The sequence below is a fragment of the Chiloscyllium plagiosum genome, unplaced genomic scaffold (assembly GCF_037043375.1).
Source record: "Chiloscyllium plagiosum isolate Xiang-an unplaced genomic scaffold, Cpla_swu_hap1 HiC_scaffold_1, whole genome shotgun sequence".
Taxonomy (NCBI): domain Eukaryota; kingdom Metazoa; phylum Chordata; class Chondrichthyes; order Orectolobiformes; family Hemiscylliidae; genus Chiloscyllium; species Chiloscyllium plagiosum.
Window position 1 is genome coordinate 2249567 of NW_028270139.1, and position 27408 is coordinate 2276974.

The window sequence follows — 27408 nt, forward strand, 5'->3', positions numbered from 1 at the left end:
AGGGAAGAGCCTGGAGGTGCGCCCTTGTCCAATCCTGGAGCCAGGTGCCTGTCACTGTGCACCAAGTGTCCTTGCAGCAGTAGTATAAAGAGATGGGACAGGATGCTCCAAAGTGCAACACTGGCAAACCTAAGTGTCTCAGAGAGCTGTCACGCAAAGGTAGTGAAGCTGGTGTATGCCTGATGCCCACATCCCTGGCTGGAAGAGTGTGTGGGCAGTCACAAAGAAGTAACAAAGAAGATTGATGAGGGCAGAGCGCTAGATGTGATCTATATGGACTTCAGTAAGGCAGTCAACAAGGTTCCCCATGGGAGACTGGTTAGCAAGGTTAGATCTCACGGAATACAGGCAGAACCAGCCATTTGGATACAGAACTGGCTCAAAGGTAGAAGACAGAGGGTGGTGGTGGAGGGTTGTTTTTCAGACTGGAGGCCTGTGACCAGTGGAGTGCCACAAGGATCGGTGCTGGGTCCACTGCTTTTCATCATTTACATAAATGATTTGGATGCGAGCATAAGGGGTACAGTTAGTAAGTTTGCAGATGACACCAAAATTGGAGGTGTAGTGGACAGTGAAAAAGGTTACCTCAAGAGTATAATGGGATCTGGACCAGATGGGCCAATGGGCTGAAGAGTGGCAGATGGAGTTTAATTCAGATAAATGTGAGGTGCTGCATTTTGGAAATCAGAGCAGGACTTATATACTTGATGGCAAGGTCTGGGAAAGTGTTGCTGAACAAAGAGACCTTAGAGTGCAAGTTCATAGTCCCTTGAAAGTGGAGTCACAGGTAGATAGGATAGTGAAGGCGGCGTTTGGTATGCTTTCCTTTATTGGTCAGAATATTGAGTACAGGAGTTAAGAAGTCATGTTGCGGCTGTACAGGAGATTGGTTAGGCCACTGTTGGAATATTGCATGCAATTCTGGTCTCCCTCCAATTAGAAGGATGTTGTGAAACTTGAAAGGTTTCAAAAAAGATTTACAAGGATGTTGTGCTATAGGGAGAGGCTGAATAGGCTGGGGCTGTTTTTCCTGAAACATTGGAGGTTGAGGAATGACCTTATAGAGGTTTATAAGATCCTGAAGAGAGGTCAACTAGACAAAGCCTTTTCCCTGGGGGGAGGGGGGGAATGGAGTCTAAAACTAGGCAGCACGTATTTAAGGTGAAAGGAGAAAGATTTAAAAAAGGGACCTAAGGGGCAACTTTATCATGCAGAGGATGTTGCTTGTTTGGAATAAGCTGCCAGAGGAAGTGATGGAGGTTGGTACAATTACAGCATTTAAAAGGCATCTAGATGGGTATATGAATAGGAAGGGTTTAGAGGGATATGGGCCAAGTGCTGGCAAATAGGACTAGATTTAGGTTAGGATATTGGTTCGGCATGGATGAGCTGGACCGAAGGGTCTGTTTTTGTGCTGTACATCTCTATGACTCTATGGACTGTGTCCTGCAATGTTAATAACTCCTGACCAAGGTGGAGTCACCAGGTACCCATTCCGACTTTCCTGTCAGGAATTATCTAGTCTCTCTCCAGTCACTGGGAGAATGGGAAACAACATATCACTAGGTAATGATGAGGTGCTAATGAATACAAATGGATCCCCAAAAAAAAGCCACTAGCCATTCAATTGCAAGATTGTCATCTCACTATGCAACACTTGGTTACAGAATCAGACATTTTGCTTTCATCACCAGGAGTTTCTGGTCGCCCATCTATAGGACAGATGTGGTTAGACTTGAAAGGGTGTAAAAAAGATTTACAAGGATCTTGCTTGGACTAGAGAGTTTGAGTTATAAGGACAGGTTGAATAGGCTTTTTTCCTTCAAGCGTCAAATGCTGAGGGGTGACCTGATAGAGGATTACAAAAGCATGAGGACAGGGATAGGGTAAATAGACAAGGTTTTTTCCCTAGGGTAGAGTTTAGGTTTAGGTTTAAGGTGAAAGGGGAAAGGGGAAAACTTTAAAAGGGACCTAAGGGGCAACTTTTTCATGTAGAAGGTGGTGCATGTATGGAAGGAGCTGCCAGGAAAAGTGGTGGAGGCTGGTACAATTGCAACATTTTAACAGGCACCTAGATAGGTAAATGAATAGGAAATGTTTAAAAGGATATGGGCTAAATGCTGAAAAATGGGACTAGGTCACATTGGGATGTCTGGTCAGCAAGGATGAGTTGGACCAAAGGGTCTGTTTCTAAGCTATATAACTCTATAAATCTCATTACTGCTGACCTCACTTTATTTTCCAAACTTTCTACATTGTTCTAGGGCTGCAAAGACTCCGTCCGTGGTACTGTTCTCATTTAAGTGACTATTCAAATTTCATAGAATCGTACAATTAAAAACAGGCTGTTTGATCCATCATATCCAATTAATCTGACATTCTTGATCTTTCTCCATAGCCCTGTAATTGTTTTTTTTTCTTCAAATTCTATCCAATTCTCTTTTAACTTCCTTTTAGGGTGGCACTTTGGCACAGTGTGGTACTGCTGCCTCACAGCGCCAGGGACCCGGATTCGATTCCAGCTTCGGGTGACTGCACATTCTCCCAGTGTTTGCAATGGGTTCCTCCAGGTGCTCCGGGTTCCTCCCACAATCCAAAGATGTGCAGGTTAGATGGATTCCTAAAATCCTGAATACCTGAAATCCTTCAATTATCATACATTCCCTACAGTGTGGAAACAGGCCCTTCAGCCCACAAGTCCACACCAACCCGCCGAAGCACAACCCACCCAGAACCATTCCCTTTCCCCTACATTTCCCCCTAAACTAATGCACCTAACTTACACATCCCTGAACACTACGGGCAATTTAGCATGGCCAATTCACCCAACCTGCACATCTTTGGATTGTGGGAGGAAACCCACACAGACACAGGGAGAATGTGCAAACTCCACACAGTCACCTGAGGCGAGAATTGAACTCGGGTCCCTGGCGCTGTGAGGCAGCAGCGCTAACCACTGTGCCACCGTGCCACCATCTCTTATTTCATGCAAGTGAATCTTTTCCAGGACCTTGATACTCTCCTGAAAGTGTGGTGCCAAGTGTTGTACACAATACTCCAGCTGGGGATTTAACAGCATTTGATAAAGGTTTAAAATTACTTTCCCTGCTTTTGTATTTTGTTTGTTTATTATTAAAGCTCAGAAATAAGTATTGTTTTTATTCCTGACACCTTCAAAGCCCAGGATTCTCTGTTCTTGCATCTCCATTAAAATTATTTTTTTATTATTACTTCTCTTTAAGCTGCCTTCCCAAACAAACCACTCCACATTTCTCTTTATTGCATTCTATGTGTCTGCCAATTTCATCAATCTGGCTATGTCATCCTGATGTCTTTCTCCTCTCCTCTAGATTTCAATTTTTATTATTTGAGTCATCGGTAAACTTTGATGTTATATTATACTCTGTACACTGAAGCAAGATATAAAAAGCTGACAGTCTCACTACTTCGGGGAGCCCAACTGTATCGTTCCCCGAGCACTATCCATGTTCTTTCTTTTAGACAACATTACAGTCCAAGAACGTGCAGCTTTGGTAAATTGGCCCTGCTAAATTCCCCATAGTGTTCAGGGATGCATAGGTTAGATGCATTTGTCTGGGTGAATATAGGGTAGGGGAATGGGTCTGGGTGGGTTACTCTTTGGAGGGTTGGTGTGGATTTGTTTAGGGTTAATGACCTATGATTTTATTCCCATACCCCTTTAGTCTTGTGAGCTTTAATTCTGCCAAGAAGCCTATTATGTGATACTTTGTCAAATGCCTTTTAAAAGTCCACATATACATTGCCAACCGCACTAACCTCCACAACTCTGGTACTTTGTCAAAGACCTCAATGGAGTTAGTCAGAAATGATCTGCCTTTAACAAACCCATGCTAACATTATAATTATTAGATCCGATTCTTCTAAATGCCTATTAATTTCAAGTTTGAATGTTTCCTCTGAAGGTTTCTTCATCTTAGGCTGAGTAGCCTCTAAATACTAGATTTATACCTCTCCCTGTTCTTGAATAATGGTGTAACATGGACAGCATTCCAGTTCCCTGGTACAAGCCTTATATCCAAGGAGGACTGTGACCAAAGCGGTTCCTACCCATGCTTTCTTCAAAAATCTAAATGACCCCACCTAGGATGGGTGAGTTTTCTACTTAGTGGACTGCCAGTTTTTTTAAGTACTTCATCTTTTAACTCGTGTCCTACCTAATATTGCTTTGCCTCCTCTTTTACCATTATGATTAGATTCCCTATAGTGTGGAAACAGACCATTTGGCCCAACCAGTCCACACCGATCCTCTGAAAAGTAACCCACCCAGACCCATTTCCCTCCAACTAATGCACCTAACACTATGAGCAATTTAGCATGGCCAATTCACCTGACCTACACATATTTGGACTGTGGGAGGAAACCGGAACACCCGGAGGAAACCCACGCAGACACAGGGAGAACGCACAGTCACCCGAGGCTGGAATCGAACCTGGGACCCTGGCGCTGTGAGGCAGCAGTGCTAACCACTGAGCCACCGTGCCGCCCCTGGTGGTAGAATCCTTTTCTCTGGTGAAGGCAGGTAGAAGCATAGTCATTTAGTCCCTCAGCCACATCCTCTGCCTCCACAAGACAGTGTTTTTGGTCCCTAGTCAGGCCAACTCTTCCTTTTACAAACAAATAAATAATTAATTAAAGAACAGGCAAAGACATTTATATTCTATTCGCATGCTCTCCCTTTTCCCTCTTATGCCCTTTTATGGATCTCCTCTGTAATGTTTTTATACATTGGGGTTCTCCATTGTGTTATAGACATTTCAAATGCCCTTAGCCTCCTTTTTTCTGACAGTTTCAGCTCTGAGTCTTTAGTCATCTTGAGAGTATTACCTTTCATTCCCTTTCAGGGACTGTGCATCCAAACCATCTTCTCTTTGAACCCTGCTGCATATTGATTTGCATTTTGATCAATAAATTACCATTCAGAACCTTCAATTATTCAAACCTAGATACAAATCATGTTCAACATTTGTCTGACAGTACACATTAGAAATACAGTCCGATAGCCCAAGCTCTCAACCATTGATCAGTCACTTCACTTGCACATTATAAAATTATCGTGCTTTTTAAAACTAACTGATTTGAATGTTGACTTACTGCAATAATAAACAGATTGTTAGAAAAGCAGCTTCTGCATCTTTGTTTTCAAACACTCTGTGCCAGCTTCAAGTTTAGCCTTATATATTGTATTACTTCCCAAGCCCAGCACATGCCTATGATTTGGGATTTGACCATTTGCATTCCCCGAAGCATCCTGAAAATATTTCAGTAACAATCACTTCTCAATGACAATAGGAAAAGCAGAGAGGTGAATGTGTACAGATTACATGATTATATCAGACTATTGTGTCAAGAAAAAACCATACGGATCATTAGATGCTTAATAAACTTTGTGAAATAGTTTCCAGATGGGTCCAGTTATGGTGGGTGACAGAGTGTGTCTGCAGCATGTTCCCAATTAGTGAAGACTTGTGTGTCTACGCCGATGTAAGAATGCAAGAAATAGGAGATGGAGCATGCCATATAGCCCTTTGTGCCTCCTACTGCCATTCACTAAGATCCTGACTTAATATCTTCATTATCTGATCACCCACCACCTTCTGAATAGAAATAAAACTTCCCAAAGATTCAATACCCTCTGAATGAACAAATGCTGCTTCATCTCAGTCCCAGAGAGCAGACACCTTATGCTCAATGATGGCCCCCTGCTCTCGATGCTCCCAAGACAAACAACCTCTCAGCATCTACATCGCTTGAAAGGAAACTTTTAATAGCTGGCAATTAGAATTGGATACAATGTGAGCATATATTATTTAAATTTTTATTTACCTTGTGTTTATTTATAAGCCAGATTTGCAAAAATAGCAAACTTATCTAAAAATGTTATGGTAAGTGTCAACAGTAAAAATAAACCACGAGATAAATATTGCCAGAACATGAAAACAAGTCATGTCAGAAAATAGTGACAAGTTAATTTTATTACCACAATAGACAGAAACAGTTGCTTTGAACTCAGTGGGATGTTCACTGTACCCCTGTTTCCATGCACACATCGCTCACAGTTTTGGCTATTTATTCTACCTAGGCTTAACTGAAACTTTCTTTGACAGAAAAATAAACAGGCAATGCAGTATTTGGTGAAGTGTTCGGTCAAACATATGCTTAACACAATAATATATCAAGCCAAAACTCCGAATGTAGAATTAAAGATCCGTTAGCACCTCCAGCTTTAACCAGAATAGTTCTTTACTCACTTGTCCGTCATGATTATTTTCGGTTTCATTTACGAGACAGCGAAATGTAATGTTCCCTGTGTATGTCCCTCTTTCTGCTCAGCGCTCAAAGACTTTCCATCTCACGGCAAAGATGTCAAGCTGCAGCAGCTAGTGTGACGCTACGAGAACTGAAGAGCTTCCAGTCTGAAGGAGGCTGGCAGTAGGAGAGGTGCAACAAGCCAATAGACTGAGTTCCTGAGCCCTCCTGACTGCTCTCAGCTGGAGGATCTGAGCAGAGGAGGTGCAGCTTGCACAGTGAAAGCAGCAGGCTGCAGAAACTTACATATCATCAGCTCAGGGGGGCAGCGACAGAATTAAACAAAGCAGAAATGTACACAACAGGACCGAGCAACCACCACCACCACCAAGCAGGGGGGATGAATGAGCAGCCGGCTCGAAGGAAGGTTAGGGATCACTCCGATCGGTTTTCTGCAGAACGTGAAATGGAGCATTGCACAGCAGGGGAGAGGAGGAGGAGGAGGGGATGTAGGAGTGGCAGCAGTTATTTCAGACGCTGTGAATCCTCTTTCCGACGGCCATTTCCGAGCAGTTTTGGCACTGGGTCGTGATTCACATAATCTTCGACCTCTGGTTGAGAATTATCCACGCCCACGTGAAAGATATGAATTCTGATAAAATAATTAGCAATGGCCAAAGATTAACAACGTGCAGAATTTATGATCGCGCCTTCTTACTTGAGGGTGACGTTGGGGATTTTTTTGTGTTCACTGGGATAATAAAAGGATGATATCAGTTCCAATAAGGATCCAGAATTCTACAGGAACACCACCAGATGCTGCTGTTTTTATGTAGGGGGAGATTGATGGGAGATATCACAAGCACTATCCTTCTTTATTTAGGTAATATGGTAGGGCGTCTCTAACAGCGACCACATATTTGAAGCTAATATTTTGATTGGCTCAGTTCATTGAAGCAATGAGTAGCTGAGCTTTACAAAGATCTTCAGGCTCTGTCTTTCATCTGAACCAAACGGGGATTAGAGGGGGTGAATGACCCTGCTTTACCATTCTTGATCCTTGTCCAGTGGTCTCTGTTCCAGGTATTAGTTTTAATGGTTGTTCAAGCCTCTAAATAGAAAGCAACATCAGAGGCTTATAATTATGGCAAGTCACAATGTATGAACACCTTTCTCCAAACTTAGAACAGCACAGGATCAGGCCCTTCAGCCCACCATGTCTGTGGTGAACATGGTGCCATTCTAAACGAATTCCATCAGTCTGCATGTGGTGTTCCTGTAGAATTCTGGATCCTTATTGGAACTGATATCATCCTTTCATTATCCCAGTGAACACAAAAAAATCCCCAACGTCACCCTCAGGTAAGAAGGCGCGATCATAAATTCTGCACGCTGTTAATCTTTGGTCATTGCTGAGATTAGCATTCTCATCAGCAATCTGTTATAAAGGAGCAGCTTCTCCAGTTGTACATAGATGTTTGTAATTGTCACTATATACTCGGTCTTTCACGTTCAGTGTAGATGACCAAGAGAACAGCTTCTCCAAACAGGCCCTAACTTGCCAAGTGGGCTAACCTTTGTTGAGAATGTTAAATGTTTGCACTCTAACCAGCGCGCCAACTCATAGCTTTGGCAGCTTTAACAAAGTGAAAGTAAAACTTTAAAAATCCCACCACACCAGGTTATAGTCCAAGAGGTTTATTTGGAAGCACTAGCTTTCGGAGCTCTGCTCCTTCATCAGGTGGTTGTGGAGAATAAGATCGTAAGACACAGAATTTATAATAAAAGTTTACAGTGTGATGTAAGTGGAATTATATATTGAAAAAGACAAACAATCCAGGTCTTTTTCAATGTATAATTTCAGTTACATCACACTGTAAACTTTTGCTATAAATTCTGTGTCTTAGGATCTTATTCTCCACAACCACCTGATGAAGGAGCAGAGCTCCGAAAGCTAGTGCTTCCAAATAAACCTCTTGGACTATAACCTGGTGTGGTGGGATTTTTAACTTTGTACACCCCAGTCCAACACCAGCATCTCCAAATCAAAAGTAAAACACAGCTTTCAATTTAATTTTGATTTTATTCCTAACTCCTGTTACCACTCCTCAATTCAGTAGCTGTTTAGCTATTGAAAGAATAGTTTGGGTAGAGTATGACATTAAACACTAGACTGGACTGCTTTCCATGTCTTCAGTATTGGCAATTCTCCACTCCAGCATTGCCTTGTGCATCTCTGAGCTGGATCTAATTTTTATTTCATTAGCTGCCTTGGCCTTTCCACTAGATTGGGAAACGCAGCACCATTCATGAAGTGTCTGAATTCTTCATACATGATTTGATGGCCACTCTCACTCATCACAATGTCTAGAACTGCAGATCTTCTCTTTTTCTATTGCATTCATACCTTAGCTTAGATGGTCCTCTTGGAATGAGGTACATCCCAATATAGAGCCTTAACTATATCTGTGATGGCTTCATTTCTGGGTCACCAACTTCAACCACCTCACAAGGTCTACAAAGCTCCTGATATTGCACGAAGTACAGCTGTACGTCTGGCATTTCATGCTTCCCTTCTGTCATCATCATCATTGGTAGTAACATACCATTTGTCACTTTGAGACCATTTGCTAGGGAGAATAGAAGAGCTGAATATTATTTAAATAGGGAAAGAACTGCAGAAAGCAGTTTTGGGGTCCTAGTGCATGAATCCCAAGAAGCTGGCATCCAAGTTCAGGGGTAATTGTGAAGGCAATTGGATTGTTGGCCTTTAATAAATAGGGATTAGAATATAAAAATAGGATGGTCTTACTTCAGCAGGTACAGCTAAAGTACCAATCCATGTATGTATATTGGCATTGGAGGCAGTGCAGAGAAGGGATTGTCTTGTATGGAAAAATAGGGTAGGTTGGGTTTGCACTCACTGGAGTTTAGAAAAATGAGAGAGGACCTATTTGAAGCACGTACAATTTTTAGAGAATGCGACAGGGTAGGTGCAGGAAGTTGTGAGTGACCTATTTAAGACAGAGATGAGGATGATTATTTTCTCTGTGAGATTGATGATCTGGGATTTTTTTTATGCAGAGGGCTGTGAGACTGTGTTGTTAGGTACATTTGAGACTGACTTAGTCCATAAAGGAATCAAGGGTTGTGGGGAAAAAGCAGGAAAGTGAAGCTCCTTGAAAGTAGAGTCGCAGGTAGATAGGATAGTGAAGAATGTGTTTGATATACTTTCCTTTATTGGTCAGAGTATTGAGTACAGGAGTTGGGAGGTCATGTTGCGGCTGTACAGGACATTGGTTAGGCCACTGTTGGAATATTGCATGCAATTCTGGTCTCCTTCCTTTCGGAAAGATGCTGTGAAACTTAAAAGGGTTCAGAAAAGATTTACAAGGATGTTGCCAGGGTTGGCAGATCTGAGCTACAGAGAGAGGCTGAACAGGCTGGGGCTGTTTTCCCTGGAGCGTCGGAGGCTGAGGGGTGACCTTATTGAGGTTTATGAAATCATGAGGGGCATGGATAGAATAAATAGACAAAGTCTTTTCCCTGAGGTGAGGTAGTCCAGGACTAGAGGACATAGGTTTAGGGTGAGAGTGGAAAGATATAAAAGAGACCTAAGGGGCAACTTTTTCACACAGAATGAGTATGTGTATGGAATGAGCTGCCAGAGGATGTGGTGGAGGCTGGTACAATTGCAACATTAAAGAGGCATCTGGATGGGTATATGAATAGGAAGGGCTTAGAGGGATTTGGGCCGGGTGCTGACAGGTGGGACTAGATTGGGTTGGGATATCTGGTTGGCATGGACGGATTGGACCAAAGGGTCTGTTTCCGTGCTGTACATCTCTATGACTCTATTCAGTTGAGGGTGTGAGTGAGAAGGCTGTTCACTGGTAAGTTTTATCTAAGGCAAAATTCAATTATTATTTAAGTGATTTATATTGTAAATAAAGTACAATAGTGATGTGTATACCCGCTACATTATGTCTATTATTCTCTGTATGTTTGTACACTGATTATGGGGACCTCTTGATTATTCCGAATATTTGATTAATCGGCACACGCCTGCTCCGATCGGTAAAGATCTCTGCTCATTCCTGAAGAAGGGCCTGTGCCCGAAACGTCGAATCTCCTGTTCCCTGGATGCTGCCTGACCTGCTGTGCCTTTCCAGCAATAAAGTTTCAACTTTGATCTCCAGCATCTGCAGACCTCACTTTCTCCTTAATAAAAGGTTTACTCTACCTCCAGCAGCGCAGCACTCAGAAATGCAGAAATTTTTCTCTGTACATATGACAACAACGATAAATCAAGTCAAATCAAAACTCAAGTATTGGCCTTGATTTTTTTGTGCTGGAGCCCTGGGATGGACCTTGAATAGTGTCGAGAGTGTGGTGCTGGAAAAGCACAGCAGGTCAAGCAGCATCTGAGGAGCAGGACTTTCAGGCGAACGCCCTTCATCAGGATCTTGAACAGTCCACTCTCAAGGTAGCAATGGCTTTGCTGGGATGATTCATTCATAATCAAACTGTGGGCCCATGCTCACTGCTTTCACTTAAATCAAAGGGGCCACAGGAGGTGAGAGCACTTGGTTAAATACATATTCAGGAAGACAAAGCAAAAGGATTATGGCTAAGAAAGAAATTCATTTTATAAGTAGATGAGAAACCACAGAAAGCTGATTGTTTTGACGGTCAGGCAAGAAAGTAGAGTGGAATTGTAGAATCCCAACAGTGTGGGGGCAGGCCATTCAGCATCCCACTGCATCCCTGTAGCCCTGCATTTCCCATAGCCTATTCACCACGCCTGCATGTTTCTGGATGCCATGGGCAATTCAGCATGGCCAATCCAGCTAACCTACACAGAGAGTCATAAAGATGTACAGCACGGAAACAGACCCTTCGGTCCAAATCGTCCATGCCAACCAGATACCCTATATCCCTCGAAACCCTTCCTATTCATATACCCATCCAGATGCCTTTTAAATGTTGCAATTGTACCAGCCTCCACCACATCCTCTGGCAGCTCATTCCATACACATACCACCCTCTGTGTGAAAAGGTTGCCCCTTAGGTCTCTTTTATATCTTTCCCCTCTCACCCTAAACCTATGCCCTCTAGTTCTGGACTCTCCCACCAAAGGGAAAAGACCTTGTCTATTTAATCCATGCCCTTCATAATTTTATAAACTCGATAAGGTCACCTCTCAGCCTCTGACGCTCCAGGGAAAACAGCCCCAGCCTGTTCAGCCTCTCCCTGTAGCTCAGATCCTCCAACCCTGGCAACATCCTTGTAAATCTTTTCTGAACCCTTTCGATTTTCACAACATCTTTCCAATAGGAAGGAGACCAGAATTGCATGCAATATTCCAACAGTGGCCTAACCAATGTCCTGTACAGCTGCAACATGACCTCCCAACTCCTGTACTCAATACTCTGACCAATAAAGGAAAGCATACCAAACATTCTCTTCACTATCCTATCTACCTGCAAGTCTTTGGACCATGGGAGAAACTGGAGCACCCAGAGGAAGCCCACGCAGACAAGGGGAGAACATGCAAACTCCACACAAGACTGGAATCGAACCCGGGTGGCTGGCACTGTGAGGCAGTAGTGCTAACCACTGAGCTACCATGCCACCTGAAGGCTAAGGTGACGACCGTGATCATATCAAAGCGTGAAGCAGGCTCAGTGTGCCATCTGGTCTACTTCTGCACCTATTCCTAGTGTTTTTGTCATGAGGTTATTCGATTTATTCACACAATTACTTAGTTCATTACATACTACGACATCTGTTTTCTTGCAGTGCTCATCTAATACCCCATACTGAGGTATCCACTACACTTTGGGAAAACTGATACCATTGCCTTCAGTTCTTGACACAAACTTACTTATGATTCTGTTCTCTCCCTAATGGCTGTCTGATGCTGAACCAGACTGTTTGTAACAATGGTGTTCAATTTGACCCTGAGTTGAGCTTCCAATTCCATAGCTTAGCCATCATTAACATCACCTTTTCTTAGTTCCACTATGTCTCTGCCAGCCCAGTGTGGGTCACATCACTCATCATGGTACATATGGACATTCACATGGATGGGAACATATTAACCAAAAGCAGCAGTAGACCATTCACCCCCTCACGTCTGTTTCAGTATTCAATAAGGTTACAGCTGGAATGATAATTCCACATTCATACGTTTCACCCCCTTACATATCATGAATCTACACTCAACATTATGAGGCACAGTTTGTGCAAGGCACTGCTGCTAGTAATTAAATACTAAAATATAATATTATAAGCTTAGGTTTCCAAATTATACATCTCCAACAACATAGGAAGGGAAAAGGATGAGATTCTGAAAGGAGAATATAAAAAATTAGGCAGAAATTTAAAAAGGAGGTCCTTGAGAGTAGTAATATCTGGATTACTCCCAGTGCTACGAGCTAGTGAGGGCAGGAATAGGAGGATAGAGAAGATTAATGCATGGCTGAGGAGCTGGTGTATGGGAGAAGGATTCACATTTTTGGATCATTGGAAATCTCTTTTGGGGTAGAAGTGACCTGTACGAGAAGGACGGATTGCACCTAAATTGGAAGGGGATTAATATACTGGCAGGGAAATTTGCTAGAACTGCTCGGAAGGATTTAAAGTGGTAAGGTGGGGAGGTGGGACCCAGGGAGATAGTGAGGAAAGAGATCAATCTGAGACGGGTACAGCTGAGAACAGAAGGGAGTCAAACAGTCAGGGCTTGCAGGGACAAGGTAGGACTAATAAATTAAACTGCATTTATTTCAATGCAAGGGGCCTAACAGGGAAGGCAGATGAACTCAGGGCATGGTTAGGAACATGGGACTGGGGTATCATAGCAATGACAGAAACATGGCTCAGGGATGGGCAGGACTGGCAGTTTAATGTTCCAGGATACAAATGCTACAGGAAGGACAGAAAGGGAGGCAAGAGAGGAGGGGGAGTGGCGTTTTTGATAAGCTGTGCTGAGGGAGGATATTCCCGGAAATACATCCAGGGAAGTTATTTGGGTGGAACTGAGAAATAAGAAAGGGATGATCACCTGATTGGGATTGTATTATAGACCCCCCAATAGTCAGAGGGAAATTGAGAAACAAACTTGTAAGGAGATCTCAGCTATCTGTAAGAATAATAGGGTAGTTATGGTAGGGGATTTTAACTTTCCAAACAGACTGGGACTGCCATAGTGTTAAGGGTTTAGATGGAGAGGAATTTGTTAAGTGTGTACAAGACAATTTTCTGATTCAGTATGTGGATGTACCTACTAGAGAAGGTGCAAAACTTGACCTACTATTGGGAAATAAGGCAGGGCAGGTGACTGAGGTGTCAGTGGGGGAGCACTTTGGGGCCAGCGATCATAGTTCTATTAGTTTTAAAATAGTGATGGAAAAGGATAGACCATTTCTAAAAGTTGAAGTTCTAAATTGGAGAAAGGCCAATTTTGACGGTATTAGGCAAGAACTTTCGAAAGGTGATTGGGGCAGATGTTCGCAGGTAAAGGGACGGCTGGAAAATGGGAAGCCTTCAGAAATGAGATAACGAGAGTCCTGAGGTGGGGGAGCCCAGAACTAGAGGGCATAGGTTTAGGGTGAGAGGGAAAAGATATAAAAAGGGACCTAAGGAGCAACTTTTTCACACAGAGGGTGGTACGTGTATGGAATGAGCTGCCAGAGGAAGTGGTGGAGGCTGGTACAATTGCAACATTTAAAAGGCATCTGGATGGGTATACGATAGGAAGTGTGTAGGGGGATATGGTTCAAGTGCTGGCAAGTGGGACTAGATTGGGTTGGGATAGCTGGTTGGCATGGACAGGTTGGACCAAAGAGTCTGTTTCCGTCCTGTACATCTCTCTGACTCTCTCTTAGCAGAATTCAAGTTCCACCCTAAACTCTGAGGGCGTAAGCCTTCAGACCACCAATAATTTTGGTCACTACTCTTAGTTTCTGACAGCTTTAACTTGGTAAATGATGTGAGAATAGATATTCCTATGGGGTTCCTAACTATGCTGTATTATTGAGATGAGGATCCGGAATTTGACATGAACTACCAAATATAGGTGGAATGACTCTCTCCCCTCTTCACCCATATAGTCACAGCCTCAGAGACAAGGTCCTGACTGACAAAGGAGATCTATCATTGCTCTGTTTATTTCATAAGACAGGCTGGCATTAAACTGGGCCACCTGCCACCCAGTGCCCCACGCACCAACTGGATCAAAGACTGCTCCTCCCTTCAGGCAAAGGATGACATTGCAAAAAACACTGCAGGGTCTCCCCACTAATCCTGTTCCCCATGTCCTGTCAAAACCAGACCTTCAAGGACCTCTGCTTCTTGGTCAATAGATTCATTTGGTCAGAGAGTTCACAGTAAATGCTCCTGTTCAATAGGCTACAAAAATAGTTTGGGGGTCTAACCGACACAGTAGGAAAGTTGTTACAGTAGCTGACTTGGCAGCATTAAGGGCATTTAAGTTGATAATAATGAAACAGTGTAGATTAATTAATCAATTAATCAGATTAATTTCACAGGTCAGCACAACATCGAGGGCTGACGGGTCTGTACTGCGCTGTAACGTTCTATGTTCTGTATTCTATGAATGTGCAATCATAAGGTTCCTACCCAAATGAGGTAAATGTCTCAGCCCCTGTTAACCTCATAGAATGAAATAGTGTCAGAAGATTATTGCTAAGTAATGCCTGGTTTCCACCAAGTTGCAGGCATTAAAATCCCTCCATAGTCCCATCAATTTGTACAGGGCAGTGCCTCACTTATCAAAGCTTTGATTCTCTCTGTAGCAGATGGTGTTGTGGAACAATTCTGCTCTTACTGGGATTCTTTGTTCCTTTGGACTTCCAACTTTGTGAAAACAACTGGGATTTGGTGGAGAGGCCAATAAAACCATTGTGAACTGCTGAACAGAGGAGATGTCATTGTTCAATGGGAAATATGCCAGCTGCTTAGTCACAGATTGAATTCAGCTAAACAAACATAGTGTGCCCTCTCAGTTTTCAGAGTAATGTGTTGTCTGTTGAGAGAAAATAAATCAGACAAAAATCCTCTTGTGGAAAGAATCTGGATATTTCTGATAAGAAAGAAATTATATCTTCCTTTTCATTATGTAAATCTTGAGAATATTATCCCATCCAATTATATGATTGTTGCGAAGAAATTAAAAGATTGAATTTATTGTACTCTGAAAAGCTTTCCATATTTGTGAGATATTTCAAACAAAATGCTTGTGTATAAAATAATGCAGATACATTAATGTAAAAATTACAGCATGAGAAAGGGACATTTAGCCTTTGGACTAATTGGCTCCACAATGTGCACTTTGTTCCATTGCTGAGACTAAATGATTCATTGTAAAAACAATGACTGCAGATGCTGGAAACCAGATTCTGGATTAGTGGTGCTGGAAAAGCACAGCAGTTCAGGCAGCACCCGAGGAGCAGTAAAATTGACGTTTCGGGCAAAAGCCCTTCATCAGGAATACAGGGCTTTTGCCCGAAACGTCGATTTTACTGCATCTTGGATGCTGCATGAACTACTGTGCTTTTCCAGCACCACTAATCCAGTAAATGATCCATTGTGTCCTGCGAGGAACATTTCTCCCAGGTTTCTCCAATGGTAAAGATACTTAACATTGGTGGATAGGAAGGCAAGGAACAAATAAATGAAACAAATTACTGAAGGAAGTTGCCATCATGTTGGAAGTAATTATCATTGCATTACCAAGTTTAAGGAGATACAATAAAGGAAGCCACCATCAAAATACACTGGGTGAACCTTACTCTGTTTTGGAAACTGTGCCTTAGGCATCATTATGACAGGGGTGTATCAGTTGTTAGAGTGATTACATGCTTTTCAACTTATTGCCTCTGCATGTGTGAACAGAACGTGACTCTTCTGGGCAGCAAGTTCTGACACTGGTCCCTCCACCCTCCAAAAGAAAGGGACTTGATAGTATTTCAATGTCTATTGGAGCATCACTCAACCTCCATTGGTTGTCCCCACCTAGCCCTGGAAATGTCTGAAACAAAACTGAAACGGGTTTCATTGCACTTAACTAGATGTTCTCCTGGACATGCAAGTCCTGGGCCACCTCCACTGCCAAATCCTTGCCATCCGATGCCTGGAGGAAGAACGCCTCATCTTCCACCTTGGAACCATCCATCTACACAGGATTAATGTCGCCAGTTTCCTCATCTCCCCTCTACCCCCTTATCCCAGATCCAGCCCTCCAACTTGGCACCGCCCTCTTGAACTTCCTACCTGTCCATCTTCCTTCCCACCTATCTGCTCCACCCTCTGCTCTGACCTATCACCATCACCCTCCCACCTGCATCTACCTATCACCTTCCCAGCTACCTTCCCCCCAGCTCCACTTCCCTCCCTTTTATCTCTCAGCCCCCTTAGTGTCTCCTCCCCCTCCCCCGCCCCACATTCCTGATGAAGAGCTTATGCTCAAAACATCGACTGTCCTGCTCCTCGGATGCTGCCTGACCTGCTGTGCTTTTCCAGCACCACACCCTTCAACTCTGACCTCCAGCATCTGCAGTCCTCACTTTCTCCTCACTTGGAACAAAGTGCACATTGTGGAGCCAATTGGTCCCAAAGGCTAAATGTCCCTTTCTCATGCTGTAATTTTTACATTAATGTATCTGCATTATTATATACTCAAGTATTTTGTTTAAAATATCTCACAAATATTCAAAGCTTTTCAGAGTATAATAAATTCAATTTTTTAATTTCTTCGCAACAATCATATAATTGGATGGGATAATATTCTGAAGTGAGGAAAAGAGATGTGATCTGAGGATGCCATCTCAACTGAAAAGGTGGCTCAAAGGAAGCAGGCTCCAGTGACACCGAAGGGTATGTAGTCCTGTCTGCTCAGTGCTCAACCAGACTCATAAGGGCATGAAGCATTGCAGGTTTACCACTGCAGAGGATGATCACACAGAAAACCGAGTGCGGGGTATCTCCGTCATAGGCCTCATGTGTAGCGACAATATCTCAACTAACAAGCTTGTCTTTGACTTTTTCACTTTAATGTTTTGCATTATCTTTCTGATTTAATTATGCTATTAATTAATGTCCTTTTCTCAAATATTTTACTCTCAGCTTTTCCAAACGATTTTAAACAATTATGACAATGGTAATTTACAAAAGATTGTAACTGAAGTCTTCTTTCAGCTTCTCTGCCGAATGTTTTTCCTTTAATATGAGATTTTCACCCTTTCAGTAAGAGGCTTAACTTACTCGTTCCACGCCAACAGCTGTATCCTGATTTTTCTCCTTGTAGTTCTTGGGACATTCTTCATAGAGTACACAAGCTTTTTCAGTATATTTCCCTATTGCTAGCTGTTCTGAGTTTGAAGATTGAAAGAATAGATTAAGTTGAAAGAAGTAGATGAGGTTAGAACACTGTGACAGGCAGTGAGTATCACTTATGGGTGCAGGCAGGGAGTGACCCAGGGAGGGGAGCAGTCTGAGAGGTTGGAAACAATGAGAGAAAGGAGGGTTATAACATGGCTCCGGAAACAAGAGCTACATGCACTCCCGAGGAAAGAGGCTGATTGGTAACTACTGGTAAAATCTAGCTGTGATAAATATGTTATATGTTTAAAGCCATGACCACACACTAGTCCAGACAAATACATCGACAGGAAATGTCAGTGGATGCACAGGCTTGAGCTCTGGGTTTAAACCCTAGTTTCACTGCTATGCATCGTGAGACAGAGTTGTTGTCTTTAGTCATGGGATATAGGCATCGCTGGCTAAGCCGGCATTTACTGCTCATCCCTCATTGCCCTTGAGATGATGGTGAGCTTCTTTCTTGAATTACTGCAATGCACTTGTTGTAGGTACAGCCACAAGACATTTAGAGGGGAAATCCAGGATTTTAACTCAGTTACAGTGAAGGACTGATGATTATATTTCCAAGTCAGAACGGAAGGGAATTTGCAGGTGGTGGCATTCCCATGTATCTGCTGCCTTGTCCCTCAAAATGGTCATGTGTTTAGAAAGTACTTTTTAAGGATCTTTGATGAATTTCTGCAGTGTGTATTGTAGATAGTACGCACTGCTGCTACTGAGCATCAGGGTGCAGAGAGTGGATGCTTATGGATGTACTGCCAATAAAGTGAGCTATTTTGACCTGGATGGTGTCATGGCAAAATTCCTAACCTCTGACCTACTCTCATTGTCATAGTGTTTACATGTTGAGTACAGTTCAGTTTGTGATCAATGGTAAGTCCCAGAATATTGATAACGGGGAATTCAGTGATGGTAATGCCATTGACTGTTAAGGGACAATGGTTAGATTCTCATTTTGGAGAGATGGTCATTGCCAGTAGCATGTTTAGGGCGATGGTCACTGCTCAAGTCAGAAGCTTACAGGCAGCAAAGGAATGGGTGGCCATGAGGCAGGCGAAAAGAATCAGACCGACAATGCTTGCTATTGGAATTCCATTCTGGATTCTAGTGAATACAAGTGTTCTTCAGGAGAGAGTAGCCGGAGCTAAGTCCACAGCACTATGGTTATCTCAGTTGTACAGGGAGGAACTTAGCAAAAGATATAGAAGAGCAATAGTGATATGGGAGGAGATCAGACAGGCATTTCTCTATCCTTCATCAGGACTCCAAGATGATATGTTTACTCCCTGGAGCCAAGGTAAAGGGTGTAACAGATGTTCTTCTGGGGTCGGGTGATGAGTGGGAAGTCATGCTTCATGGTAGTCACAATAACTAGGGTAGGACTGGGGTGGGAGAGCAGATTTCATGGAGCAGGGTCGGAGACTGAAAGGCAAAACCTCTCAAGTGGGATACTGTCAGGATTACTCCCCACCCCCATGTCTTAGCTCGTGCAGAAACGGGAGAATTGAGAGATGGAACATGTGACTGGAAAGCTGGTGGAGGAGGGTGGGTGTCAGATTTCTAGAAAGTTGGAACTGATTTTGGGGAAGGTGGGAGTTGTACAAGCCAGACAGTCCTCACTTTGAACAGGACTGGGTTAAACAGCTTTGCAGAGAGAGTTTGTTAATGTTGTTGTGGAGAGTTTAAACTACATTGACATGATATTGGGAACCTGAGGCAAATTGAGAGGAGCAGACTGTGAAAGATAGAGTAAGTAGAAGCAAAAACGTCCAGTGCAAGAAATTGGCAATATTAAAAGGTATACATATAAAAGCAAGGAGTATAGCTGATGGCACAGATTGACACATGGCAGCCTGGCCTTCAAGATGGCAGTGGGGCAGCAGAGCCGTGTACAGGGATCTGAGCCCAGGACTCGTCCACTCTTGTCTACTTTCCTTTTTACTTTTGCTGTTTGCTTTCTCTTCACTTTCTTCTCTTTAAGGCATTTTGGAGTGGGGTCATCAGTATCAGAGCAGCAGGAGCAGCTATCTGAAGATCCCAGGCAGGGACGGAATTTCATCACTCTCGCCCCGACAAACTGGGCAGCAATGGCAGCGGCAACAAAGCTCCTCCCAGCAATCCACAGCAGCAGTGACAGCAAGAGGCCTGAGGCCTACATTGGAGCCTGAGTATTCCATACATCTTCATTGAGATGGGACTTTAAAATGTAGACATTTTTCTTTTAGACCTTGATTTTTTCTTTCCTGCTGGCTGTGTTCTTTATTTCTGCTGCTGTTTTTTTTTTAAATTTTGGTTTCTGTAGCCAAGACAGCGCCGGAGAATGGCAACTTTGTACTCTTTAGATTGTACTGTGTTCCTATACTTGAGTACACATAACAATCAAATCTAATTCCAGTCCTAATGTCATATTGCTATAACAGAACTTGGCTTAATGATGAACATCCCTGGACATAGAGTTTTCAGCAAGATCTGGAGTGCATCATCACTGCGGACAACGTGTTTATAATTTACTAAGTTTCTGTTTTACCTTGTATAGGTTTCCACTAATTGTTAGTTAGTATTTTTGTTACAGCACCCCAGTAGAGGATAGCTAACCAATTCAGTTACTTTCAGTTTAAAAGCAGAGAGAGGGGGATAAGTAAAGTCAGGGTGTAGCATTATCAGTTAAAGAATCAGCCACAGTTCTGATGAGGGATGGTTTAGCAAATGAAGCCATCTGAGGTTGAGCTCAGAAATTACAAAATGGTGCAGGCACACTGCCGGGAGTGTATTATAGACCTCCAAATTGCGGGAAAAAATTGGAGGAATAAGTCTTTAGGTAAATGTTTGAGTAAGAAAACAATGAGGCAATAGTAGTTAGGGACTTCAATTACTCAACGATCATTGAGGATACAAACAGTAGGAAAGGTACAGGAGGCACACAATTCTTGAACTGTAGTCTCGAGATTTTATTTTAGTCACAACATATCAAGCCCAAACAGAGAAGGTGGAATTCTAGATTTAGTCTTCAGAATTGATGGTGGTCGGATGGATGAAGTAGCAATGGATGATCATTTTGGAGATAGTGAACACATCACGGTGGGCGGCACGGTGGCACAGTGGTTAGCACTGCTGCCTCACAGCGCCTGAGATCGGGTTCAATTTCCGCCTGAGGCGACTGACTGTGTGGAGTTTGCACGTTCTCCCCGTGTCTGCGTGGGTTTCCTCCGGGTGCTCCGGTTTCCTCCCACAGTCCAAAGATGTGCAGGGTCAGGTGAATTGGCCATGCTAAATTGCCTGTAGTGTTAGGTAAGGGGTAAATGTAGGGGAATGGGTGGGTTTCGCTTCGGCGGGTCGGTGTGGACTTGTTGGGCCGAAGGGCCTGTTTCTACACTGTAATGTAATGTAATCTAATCTAATCTAAACATCACAGTTCGATTTAGTATCATTATGGAAAAGGAGAAAGATAGAGCAAGAGCAAACATTTTACCTTGTGGAAGGCAATTTTACAAAGCTGAGAAATGATCTTGCCAACGTTGACTGTTTATTGCTACTTGAAGGAAAGTCATTGGTCAATGAGTAGGAGCCATTCAAAATCGAGATTCTACGGGCACAGTGCAGACTTGACTCAACAATGAAAAAGACCGATACTGTCAAATCGAAAGCCCCTGGTAATCCAAACACATCGAACAGAAGATTAAAAAACGAGCCTATTACAGTCTTAAAAAAGACTTTGAACATTTAGAACAAGAGTGAAGTGAAAAGGGAAATTCACAAATCAAAGAGGATACAGAAAGATATTGGCTGGTAAAATTAAGGAAAATCCAAAAAAAATCTTATTAGTCCATTAAAAGAAATGAGTCTAAGGAGGGGTTTGTGCCTATGAATGATTGATGGAAAAGATGTGAAAAGAGTTCTATTAAGAATTTGATAGAGTCAGAGTCATAGAGTCATACAGCACAGAAATAGACCCTTCAGTCAAACCAGGGGAGAGGATGATGCAGACATTTCAGTTGAAGATGGGGAAAGTGAAATATTTGAAATAATGAAATGGGAAGTATTGGAGGCACTGACCTCCTGGCAAGGGCCAGATGAATTATATCCTAGACTGTTAAAGGAAGCCAGGAGGAAATGATGGATTCCCTGAGCATTATTTTCCAATCCTCATTAGAGTCAGGTTAGGTACCAGAAACGAGCAAACAATGACTCATAAACTACCCAGTGCCTCCAGTTGTTTCTTGTGATGACGTGAAGTGAATCAATTTGGGCTGAAGACTGGTATCTTTGACATTGAGGATTGCTGGAAGAGGACAAGATGGATCATCCACTCAGCATTTTTGGCTGAAGATTACTGCAAATGCTTCAGCCTTACCTTTTGCACTCATATGCTGGGCTCCCCCATCATTGAGGATGGGGATATTTGTGGAGCTTTCTCATCCAGTGAGTCGTTCAATTGTCCACCACCATTCACGACCAGATGTGGGAGGACTGCCAAGCTTAGACCTGATCTGTTTGTCATGGAACTGCCCTGTCTGTCACTTTCTGCTTATGTTGTTTAGCACACAGGTAGTGCTGGTTGGCGGCCTCACCAGGCTGTCACCTCATCTTCAAGTATGTCTGGTACTGCTCCTGGCATACCCTCCTGCCCTCTCCATTGAAACAGGGTTGACCCCCTGGCTTGATGGGAATGGTTGACTGGGGGATATACCAGGCCATCAGGTTACAGCTTGTGCTGGAGACAGTTCTGCTGCTGTTGATGGCTTACAGCACCTCAGCGATGCCCAGTCTTGAGATTCTTTATTTGTTCGATGAGGCTGATCTTTTAGCTCAACTCTAGTTCCCTGTTCAAGCCCTACCTCAACCTACCAGCTCAACAATATTCGTAATTTTGCATGCCTCATTTATGTCTTCCCTTAACCACCTGTCTGAAGAGAATAATGGGTCCAATGCTGAACTCTATTAAGCAGGTAAAATTAATTGAGGGAGGAAGAGAAACCAATTTTGGAACAACACAAGTGATCAGAAAGGAAGATGAATTTGTGTCCTGACACTTGTCCTGCTGCAGACCCGGTGGATGGAAAATCATGAAGGGACCCCAACTAAAAACCAGCATCGAAGGGCTTTAATTTCATCCTGGCTGTGAGCAGGGGCTTGGTGTAAGTGGTTCAGCAGTCTGATTCAATTCAATCACTGGCTGACATGTAAATGCTGATTGTAATTCTCCCAATCGAAGCCATACAGTGACCACTTCGGATTTGCATGACATTAGGGTTCAAATCAAATTGAAGAAATGATTCCCCGTTCCTGAACGGTGCCATTGCCAATGCAGCCTGGATTACAAATGAAACACTGAACAACAACAAAATGCAAGAGGAGGGGGGCAGGGAGAGACATTGTCACTGCTGTCACAAGCTCTTTGTTTGAAAAGATTCTACAGTCGAGACCAATCATTAACCAAGATCTATAATTACGTTTCTTTAGAAAGAAAGAACCCAATTTCCTCACACAGTGTCTCCATCTCTCTTTTGATAAAAGACAGGAACACTGGGATAAGATTACCACAGAGTCATTATACTTTGATGCTCATTATGTGCAACATGAGTTCTACTATTCTGTTAAATTGGATGCAATTGAATTGAACTGTAATTGCATTAGTGGCACTGAAGGAAAGATATTTGCAGGGATTTAAATGCTGCAGGTATTTTTTTCCTCCACAGAAATTGACAAAACTGAATTACTCAAAATGTTTCAAAGGATAGTATTTGTGTTGTGTGGTCCTGTGCTCTGGTTTAGTTTTGGAACTCACCATTTTACTTGCCAATTATATTAAATTCTGCCTGACTATTTAATCAACCTGATTCTGCTCAGAGTTCCTGACTGGCTGGGACCTGTGAAATTACAGAGGTTTCCTGATGGGATCTCCATCCCTGCAGCTTCACCAGTACATGCTAATATTTTGACATGAAAATCTGCACTGATTACAAGTGAAACAACCAGCAAAACACTGAAAATGCTATATTTTCCCCACACTACTGCACTGAGAGAGGTCAGGGATCACCAGGCAACCACTTAGATCGAACCAGACAAAACCCTCAGAACATCCATGTACTACAGTAACCTTTGACATTGTTAATGTAGATCACAATTAATAAAATTGCTCAGTGCTGGCAAGTTTTCTAAAGCACTGCCTCTCTTTAAGATGCCATTAAGATAACTGGTATTTAAAGAGTAGCGTTATCTTAGGTGAAGAAAGACACTCAGAATAACTTTGACCACAATTCCATTTTGTAAAAGATGCTATTGATTATTTATAGTGGAGGACAGCCATTCCTCTAAAGGGGTACTAACTGAATGAAACCCAGGCAAGTCATGAATCACATCCCGGTCAGAGATATTGGTGGAATAAAAATGACACAGGTCACTTCTCTCTCTCTCTCTGCAATGTTTCCAATATATGCTTTCACAAGTATACTGCCTCTTTAATTATCAGGCGATTGTGTTCAGCTTCCTCCCTGAATGTTCTGGAACAAAGAGGGATACGCAGCTTGCCAGAAGGGCATAGAAACACACATTTGCATATTTATCCCACACAGTTCAGTAACACATTGCTCTGCATAAATATGTGTTACCTCCCACAGCTCAGCTGACCGCTATTTGTAGCTCAGCCTGCCCACACCAATAGCAATACTGAGGTTCCACTCAGAGGCCCTGATGAGGCTGCTCCATATTGTCTGCTAGGTCATTGCAGACCAATGAGCTTCATTAGTTGTCAACAATATCTTCTCCCCCGTCCACCCACTCATTCCAGCTCCCTAGACCGGCATACTGTGAAGTCACAAACTACTAACAGCTGCAGTTGGAAACGTTTGCTTTCATTTCAGAACCTCATTTCAATTAAAAAGAGCATTAGAAGGCAATCCACGGTCAGAGACAATGCCTACCATCTCGGGATGCCAGGGTGCTTTGATCCCACGGAATAATAAAGGTCTCTGGTGAATAAGTGGCCATTATCCCATGCTGTCTAAAAATAATGGGATTTTCACAATCCCCATTGAGAGTCGTCTCATTATATTTTGTTACATTACACAAGCCTGTGGCTTCCTTAAAAATTACATTTCTGGCTGTTCAATTTTCTTTCACATAATTCTTCCTTCTGACATAAATTTAAATAACGATTTCCAACCTCTAAGCCTCTTTGGCCAAAGTTTGATTAGCTACATTTTTGAATAATATGCATAGTATGCGCAGGCACGTCCTAAATCAAACTCTTCCATTCGAGAACATTCCATTTACAAATCTCAGTGTGACACATTTGATTGCTTTATTATGCCAGAGCCCTCAATTAAATTAAGTCACTTTTTATGCATTTTTATTCATTTTTATATACCATTGTTATTCTTTTATCCAGGCAGCTGTCTGATAGTTGGGAAGCGATAAAGAGGGAGGTTGAAAATCTGAAATTAAGACATGGGAAATATGCAGCAAGCTAATCATTTTAATCCATCTGTTTGGCTATGTTATAACACAGCTCCAGGAGCAGGCAAGACTCAAACCGAAACTCTGGATTAGTGGTGCTGGAAGAGCACAGCAGTTCAGGCAGCATCCAAGGAGCTTCGAAATCGACGTTTCGGGCAAAAGCCCTTCATCAGGAATAGCTTATCTCTCCACGCTTCAGGCTCACTGCCTTTATTCCTGATGAAGGGCTTTTGCCCAAAACGTCGATTTCGAGCTCCTTGGATGCTGCCTGAACTGCTGTGCTCTTCCAGCACCACTAATCCAGAATCTGGTTTCCAGCATCTGCAGTCATTGTTTTTACTTCAAACCCAAACTTCCTAGCCCTGAGGTAGCAGCACTACCACTGCTCCACAAGACCCGAGCCAACTAGTTGGTGCCTGAGTAAGGAAAGTTGATTATCATTAAAGTTTTAATAAGGTGTCACACCTGAAGAGTTAATCCATCTTTTAAATCCCTGGCTCATTGACTGTGTTATTCAGAAATGATATAGTCCTTCAGGAAATGTGTTGGTATATGTATCTTCACCTCCTCCCTCTCTTTAAACAAGGTCATTTTCCTGCAGCCAATTTGGATGCAAATCAATTTATCATTTGCCCCCTCTGGTAAAGGTGCCACCCCCCAATGTACTTTGTGGACAATTGCTTAGCAAATACCCTCTCAACCTTTCTGTCTCCTTGAATAACCCTTTGAAAGGAGATGGGTGTTTCACCACAGCCCAGCAGCAGCTGCCTGTAGCCAGATCTGGGTTAAAGCTCTCATTAAAATTTAATGAGCTTGTGGACCATCAGTTGGGCCTGCTGTTCATGAAGCAGGGAGCATTCTTATTTTGAAGCTAATCCCCACTTACTTTCAGTGGCTTCTGGTACGGCTCTGACCAGATAATGCTGGTTTTGTTGTTGTTGTTTTTGTTTTTAATTTGCCAACTCCTCCCTCATCCTTGCCTCAATGCAGTTGCCATTATCTTGTCTCTGTAATTTCATTGTGCATCAAGTAACATGAGGCTGCTCACTGGTCAAATTTCTAGGTCAGATTTTTTCCAGAATGATGCTTCTGGTCACTTAGCGATGGCTGCATCTCGTAATATTTTTAAACATACCCTTTCAGTCAATGACTGGACATTCTTATTGTTCAGCCTTAAGCAATGGATTCATTCTGGCTATTGTCAACCTCTGCTGTAGTCTGAGGTAGCTCTTTATAACCATGTAGTGTCCATTTACGCATTGCTAGGCATAAAGTACAAACTCTGCTAAATGTCCTGGAGTCATTTTCTAACAAAATAGATGTTACTTTTCCAGAAAGTGGGGGTAGGGTTTAGTTTGCATCTAAACCAGCAGACGAAACCATGAATCTTTCATTGATAATTGAGTGTTGCTGAGTGGAGTAGACCTAGGAGCTGCTTCAGGTATTAATATTCAACACTGATTATTCATGCTGTTGGAAGACTGAACCTCCTCCACTTTATGACAGTTCCCAAGCCTCCAGCATTGTGTTAGAGTCTCCAGATATTCAATGTTAATAATCTGGATGTTGCTACAAGCAACCCAGAATATAAAGTCAGGGGGAGTTGAGAAGGTGTGTTTTTCACTGTTTTTGTACATGGAAGTACAGAAATAATACAAATCAGATAAAGAAGCTGTCTGACAGTGGTTAGTAGTAGGAGCTCATGCCATTAAGTCTCTAGAAGCTCTTCCAATTAGAGTTAACAGCACTAGTCCTGTGCTGATTTAAAATTAACTGAAAGAAATATACAAAAGATTTGTCGATAAATAGTACTTTATAATTTTCAGAAATATATCCTTGTACAATGATTTTACTTAAAATCTTTTCTGTTGGCAAATGCAGCAGCTATTTTGCAAACGTTTCAATGAAATTAATGACCAATTAGTTTGCTTTTTATGGTAGCACAGAAAGAATATGCTCCAGGTGCTGGATATCTGAAATAAACCAGATCACTGACGTGGAACATCAACTCTGTTTCCCTCTCCACAGATACTGGCAGTTCCACATGTTCTGTTTTTAACGAAAATGAGGGGTGACCTTCTAGAGGTTTATAAAATCATGAGGAGCATGGGTAGGGTAAATAGACAAAGTCTTCTACCTGGAATGGGGGAGTCCAGAACTAGAGGGCATAAGTTTAGGGTGAGGGGGAAAGATATAAAAGAGACCTAAGGGGCATCTTTTTCACACAGAGGGTGGTGCATGTACAGAATGAGCTGCCAGAGG

General features: G+C 42.6%; 1 protein-coding gene and 1 pseudogene across 6 annotated transcripts in view; one reads left to right on the plus strand and one right to left on the minus strand.

The window, feature by feature from the left end:
- The window catches only part of trim2a (tripartite motif containing 2a), a 170728-nt gene that overhangs the window by 113499 nt on the left and 29821 nt on the right, over nucleotides 1-27408 (minus strand). Inside the window, exon 1 of one of the 6 annotated variants that reach the window (XM_043700057.2) lies at nucleotides 6291-6781. The exons of 4 other annotated variants lie outside the window; for them this stretch is intronic. The gene's annotated coding sequence lies outside the window, so the exon portion shown is untranslated. Of the gene's footprint in view, nucleotides 1-6290; nucleotides 6782-27408 lie in introns of those variants that run through there. One more of the 6 variants, XM_043700091.2, reaches the window with a different exon arrangement.
- The window catches only part of LOC148152054 (uncharacterized), a 121249-nt pseudogene that overhangs the window by 74248 nt on the left and 19593 nt on the right, over nucleotides 1-27408 (plus strand).